The sequence below is a fragment of the Mirounga angustirostris genome, unplaced genomic scaffold (assembly GCF_029215605.1).
Source record: "Mirounga angustirostris isolate CCGP_5_RB_7025 unplaced genomic scaffold, mMirAng1.0.hap1 SCAF_6, whole genome shotgun sequence".
NCBI classification, from domain to species: domain Eukaryota; kingdom Metazoa; phylum Chordata; class Mammalia; order Carnivora; family Phocidae; genus Mirounga; species Mirounga angustirostris.
The window spans coordinates 131,832,835-131,838,749 of record NW_026991714.1 but is presented as its reverse complement, the minus strand read 5'-3'; the positions used below and the strand labels follow the sequence as shown (position 1 = coordinate 131,838,749).

Genomic DNA, 5,915 nt, shown 5'->3' with positions numbered 1-5,915 from the left:
TGGAAGGATATAGCATAGTATACTGATTATTGACATATTGTTTTGGTAGTTAGCCAGTTATCAAGATTTATTGTACAGTGGGGTAAATATTGACCTCAGCATTGGCCTATCAGTTACCCATTAACTGCATCATCTTTTTTGCCTCAGCAGGAGACAGTGGATGGGTCTTTAACTGTGGCCACACTGATTTAACCATTTACCTGAAATATGTTAGAGGAATTGAAAGCAATACTATTGATGAGGAGAAGAGTAGAAAAATTTATGTAGCAAGATAAATGGCCGATATTTAAAAAAAATCAAATGTACTTGCATTTTATTAAAAAAAACTTCATTCATAAAACTCAGATGATCAAACAAAAACAAAAACATACAAGAAAAATCTGAATATAGAGTTTATCTTTATGATGGAAGTATACCAATGTTTACAACAGAGGTCAGTGAATCTTTATGGAATGAACAAACCTATTTTCAAAGGAAATGTTGTTTGTTCCTATCAACAAATACAATACTGAGAGGTAGTCTTATAAGGGGAAAAGTAAAGATAAAGAAAGGAAAACAATGTCGTGATGGGTACTATGGGCTTCTGGCAGAGTCTCCCCAGGAACACGAAGAAAAGGACTCTTCATTTCAAGTAAATCTGAGTTGAATACTAGAAAGCTTACTGTAAGGGTTAAGGTGATGGAGCCCTGGAAGGTGGAACAGGGCAAGTGGAGTGGAAGCAGTAGAGATTGGAGTTGGATAGTATGACATCCCCAGCTCTGCCTTGTGCACCCTCAGACTTTCTTCAAACAAAACACAGCCATCCTTTCTGAAGAGACCGATGGTTCAGAGGGATGGTTTTTGTTTTGAGGCATTTGGGATTTTTTTGGGGGGGGGGGGAGTACTGGTTTTGAATTTTCTCCAACATTGATCCACCTTATCTTTTCTACATTAAACATCAGCCTAGCAGCCTCGATAATCTATAAACATCCTTTTGAAAAAAAGGTGCTTCTGAAACCTAGGGTATCATTCTCAAAAGTGCCTTGAATATTCCTCCAGGATGGCATTTCTCTCTGCTCTCTGCAGGAAGATCCCAACCTGCATGTGTGGCAGCATCATTTGTCCTCATGGTTCTTGAGGGGCATTTGGGAAACCTGATTTCATCTCTGGGTAGAGCTGCCACACAAGGAAGTGACCTACACATGACATGTCAAACAGTCACTGTATTGGGGAAAAGGCGAAAGCTGCCATGTCCCCTGGAAGTTTCCCCAGTGGTACTGGGCTAACTTCTTTGTGAGCTGCTCCCAATCATCAGTTTTTAGGAGGTATATTCCTGGCTGTCAAGCCCCAGTGCTGCCTCATTTACACAGATAAGGAGTTCTAATAAGATACTTCGGAAAGTCACTTATACCATAAGGTATTCACATTATCTCAAGACATTTCTATTTGGCTAATAGGAAATGAAAGTGTGGATTAATGCCTTTCGCATGTCATTAAAAAACTGAGAGGGAGAAGCCTCATTTTGGCCACCAGGGGCCTTCTTCTCATGTCTGTTCACTGCTGTCTCAGCTCATCGCCTTCAGTGCTTTCAAAAAGCTAAGGATGAATTTTGACTTCATAGAAAATGAGTTTAAACCAGAAAGTCCATGTGGTATCCAAACTTTGGATTACTGCCATAGCACGTTGCATTTCACCTTTGATTTAAAGATCGAGAACATGTGGCTTCCTAAAAATGAAAAATTCTTTTGCTCAATTCCCAAAAGGCTAATGCAAGCAGCTGTTAAAGGAGAAATAAAAAGGCAGACACCAGAATTCCAAATAAGCCAAACTTCATACAATTGGGTCACTGATCACCTCTCCGTAACCCTGAGGAATCCGGGTAGCAAATAGGTCTCCTTCTCTCTTTAGCTGCACCCTGATCAGATGTATAATTGCTGGATATAGTTTTAAGTATAAATCCTACAGAATATGAAATTGGTGAAACTAATAACAAAATATGGTAAAGGTAACAATGAGTGATTAAGAACCAGGCATGGTGCCAAGCGTCTTATATGTAGGAGTTCATCAAATCCTACCAAACTTGGAAGGCAAGAACTAGTATGTTAGCCCATTTTAAAGATAAGGAAAGTTAAGTTGCTAACTTTAGTGAAAGAGGTGCTATTAGAGAAACAAGTAGTCTGAGTCTTTAGCCTACAGCTTTAGCTGCACTTTAAAAAATAAAGGTGATCAGCAATTAATTTTCTAAAGGGAATTTTCCCATTGGACAAATGCTTCAATATTTGCCTAAATAAAGGATTTCTCAAACGGTATCAAGATCCATATATAGATATTGAAACCTTTGCAGCTCTAACAAGCCCTTTCTGTCAGCAGATGGTGGGGACTCCGAAGAACAGCCTTGCTCAGCAGAGGTCAAACCACCTGAAGATGAAGTTTGAAAGTTTATTCAAGGACATTAAAATGCTCCTCCAAGGTTATAAGTCATGGAAAGTAGGAATGATGCCACTTAGAGATAAATGGCAGGGCTATATCAGGGTGGGGTTACACTGCTTTCTTACAGGAGGGGCTGCTTTTCATTTCAGTTAACATGCAAGTCATAACCTACATTTTCTTTTCTTTGAGATATTGTTTTAGTGGGTGGATTCAAGGCAAAGCTTCACCAAGTGAAAACTCACCCTTCTCTTTCTAGCTTCTAAATTGATGCCTACTCGCTCCTCTGAGCCCTGTTTTATGTACTACAAAGGACTGGAGATTTGTAGGCCGTCTGCCACATGGGGAATGTAGCTCCTACCAAAGTCCATGCTCTTCATTTTCCCATCCTGGAGACCCTGTGCCTCGCCACAGCCAGCCATCCCAGCAAGGAAAACGGTCCCTGACTTCTCAGTTAAAGAGAAAGCCTTAGGCTGTGAGGAGAAGCAGGCCACCCAGCTTAATTAAACCATTACAGTTTTTAGAGTTTTTTAAATACAGGCAATTTGAATATATAATTTAGCCTGAGCACAGCCTCATCCTATGTTTCCCTTGGTCTGCTCAGAACCAGATTGTTACGGACAACAGCGGGAGTAACCTTCTGGGAGGACAGAGTCAGTTCCTCATGGTCACTGTGGTCTCCACGATGGATTTATGAGGTGGCTTCTTCTCTTGGCTTGGCCCCAAAGTGGGGGGCTTGACCCCTTGAAATGCCAGGTACAGAGGTCAACCCCACAGACAATGCTGGGACGTTCAGCTTATCCCCCAATGTTCTCAGGAAGGATATACCACATGTTCTTCTGTAGAGAAGCCTACAGAATGGGCTTGGGGGAAGCATTGTCTCTAGGAAAATAATTCTCCACCTCAGCCTTGAGGTTAGCAAGAGGGAGCTAAGATCACAGTTTAATGTTCTTTAAGTTTGACTAGCAGAGGATGAGGTCAATCTAAAGCTCTCCTTGGGGGCAAGTATACATTTGGAGAAAGTGCAAGAAGTGCATCACTTATGCTGTGACCCTAACTCAGCACTTCCAGGATTAGGTGATTTTACTAGTTGATAGTGGTTTACTCCAACAGGGTAGAATATTTCTTGTTTAGCAGCATATTCAGCGCATTAGTTTTTATCTCAGATTAACTCTAATCCCTGCTGTCTTCAATACACAGAGATCAACAAATATATACATACATGGAGATGTTAAGAGAAATTTCGCTGTGCTCCCTCGGGCAGCATGTGTACTAAAATTGGAATGATACAGAAGATTAGCATGGCCCCTGCACAAGGATGACATGTCAATTCATGAAGCCATCAGGCATAAGCCCTGAAACTATGCAACTCTCAGAAAACATAGGCGGTAAACTCCTTGACATTGACCTTAGCGACGATTTTTTTTGGATTTCTCACCACAAGCAAAACCAACAAAAGCGAGATGAAATATGTGGGACCAAGTCAAACTGAAAAGCTTCTGCATAGCAAAGGAAACCAAGACAATGAAAAGACAACCTAGCAAATGGTTGTATCTGATAAGGGGCTAGTATTCAAGACTTATCAAGAATTCATGCAGGGGCACCTGGGTGGCTCAGTTGGTTAGGCGACTGCCTTCGGCTCAGTTCATGATCCTGGAGTCCCAGGATAGAGTCCTGCATTAGGCTCCCTGCTCAGCAGGGAGTCTGCTTCTCCCTTTGAGCCTCCCCCTTCTCATGCTCTCTTTCTCTCTCTCTCAAATAAATAAATGAAATCTTTAAAAAAAAAAAAGAAAAGAACTCAAGCAGCTCAATAGTCATAAAAACAGGCTGGTTAAAAAAATGGGCAGATGATCTGAATAGACATTTCTCTAAAGACGACATACAGACAACAGACACATGCAAAGTTGTTAGAAGTCACTAATTATCAATGAAATGCAAATCAAAACCACTAGATACCACCTCACATTTGTTAGAGAGGCTGTCAACAAGGAGACAAGAACTAAGTGTTGGGGAGGATGTGGAGAAAAGAGAAATTTAGCACATTGTTATGGAAATGTACACTGGTGCAGCCAGTATGGAAAACACTGTGGAGGTTCCTCAAAAAACTAGAACTAAAACTATCCTATGATCTAGCAATTCCACTTTCTGGATATTTATCTAAAAAAACCCACTAATTGAAAAAGATATGTACATCCATGTTCACTGCAGCATTATTACAATAGCCAAGTTATGGAAACAACCTCAGTGTCCACTGATGGATAAAGAATGTTTACATACATGCACGCACACTCACATGCACACACATATATGATGGAATATTATTCTGCCACAAAAAAGAAGGAAATTGTGCATTATAGGAGAATTGTGCTGTGTTCTGTGTTTGCAGTGGAGAAAGTGTGTGGAGTGAGGATAAGTAAGTATCCTTTACTCTTGTTTAGGAAGTTAAATTCCAAAGAAACTTTCCCTGAAATATGTTAGCATACAATAGGTAAATTTTTGAGTATCTTATAATTATGCTAGTGTTCTCCCTACTTTTTTTTTTTTTTTTTAAGATTTAAAGATTTATTTGAGAGAGAGAGAATACAAGCCAAGTCGGGTGGAGCAGAGGGAGAAACAGGCTCCCCGCTGATCAGGGAGCCTGACTCAGAGCTCCATCGCAGGACCCTGACCTCATAACCTGAGCCGAAATCAAAAGCCAGACGCTTAACCAACTAAGGCACCCAGGTGCCCCCAAGATGTGTATTTTTGAGGTGCACCTTACACATAGTAGCACTTGATAAATCCTTGTTTTGAATCATCCTTGATAAGAGGAACACTAAAAAGCAAAATCTATGGGATATAATGAAAGGAAAAAAATAATAGTGCAGATGGTCAGATCTAAAAGGATAGGGTAACTCAGTGATGCTCTGTCCCTCCTTTGCCAGCCCCAAGTTTTACCAATTCACATTTTGAATCCTCTGAATTTCTTCAGTTCCTTGCGCCACATGGGAGAACATGCTGTATTTCCAAATGCACCCAACCAGCTATCCAAGCACCTTCAAAGTTGAGAGCCCTTGCTTTGAAATGAGCTCACCAACTCCCACAACTCCTGAGACTGAGATTAGTGAGTGCTGCATGGTGTTATATATAGTAACTCCACGGCTTACAGCCAAATGCCATTGGTTCAATTACCCAGTACAGTGGTTCCCAAACTGTAGCAAGTATCAGAATCACCTGAAGGGCTTGTAAAAACAAGGTGCTAGATTCCACCCCCAGAGTTTCTGATTAAAGAGGTCTAGACTGGGACCCAAGAATTTCATTTCTAACAAATTCCCAGGTGCTATTGAGGTTGCTAGTGTAGGGTATGGGGACAACATTTTTGAGGACCTCTGGTCTAGGGGGCCCAATTGTTTTTTCAGATGAATAGGAGCTTTTCTAGAAACATCTGTCAGCAAAAGTCCTTGGCACTTCTGGCCTCAGTGAAGATTTGAGTAGGTGTAATAGGGGCATGGACTATGAGCAGGAGGTGA

The 5,915-nt window shown here is 41.0% G+C and overlaps 1 non-coding gene across 1 annotated transcript; it reads left to right on the top strand.

Annotated features, from left to right (window-relative positions):
* The first annotated feature begins 3,654 nt into the window (after positions 1–3,654).
* Positions 3,655–3,759, top strand: LOC123847218 (U6 spliceosomal RNA). Its single transcript, XR_006791467.1, has one exon. It is a non-coding gene; the product is annotated as a U6 spliceosomal RNA (small nuclear RNA).
* The last annotated feature ends 2,156 nt before the right edge of the window (positions 3,760–5,915 follow it).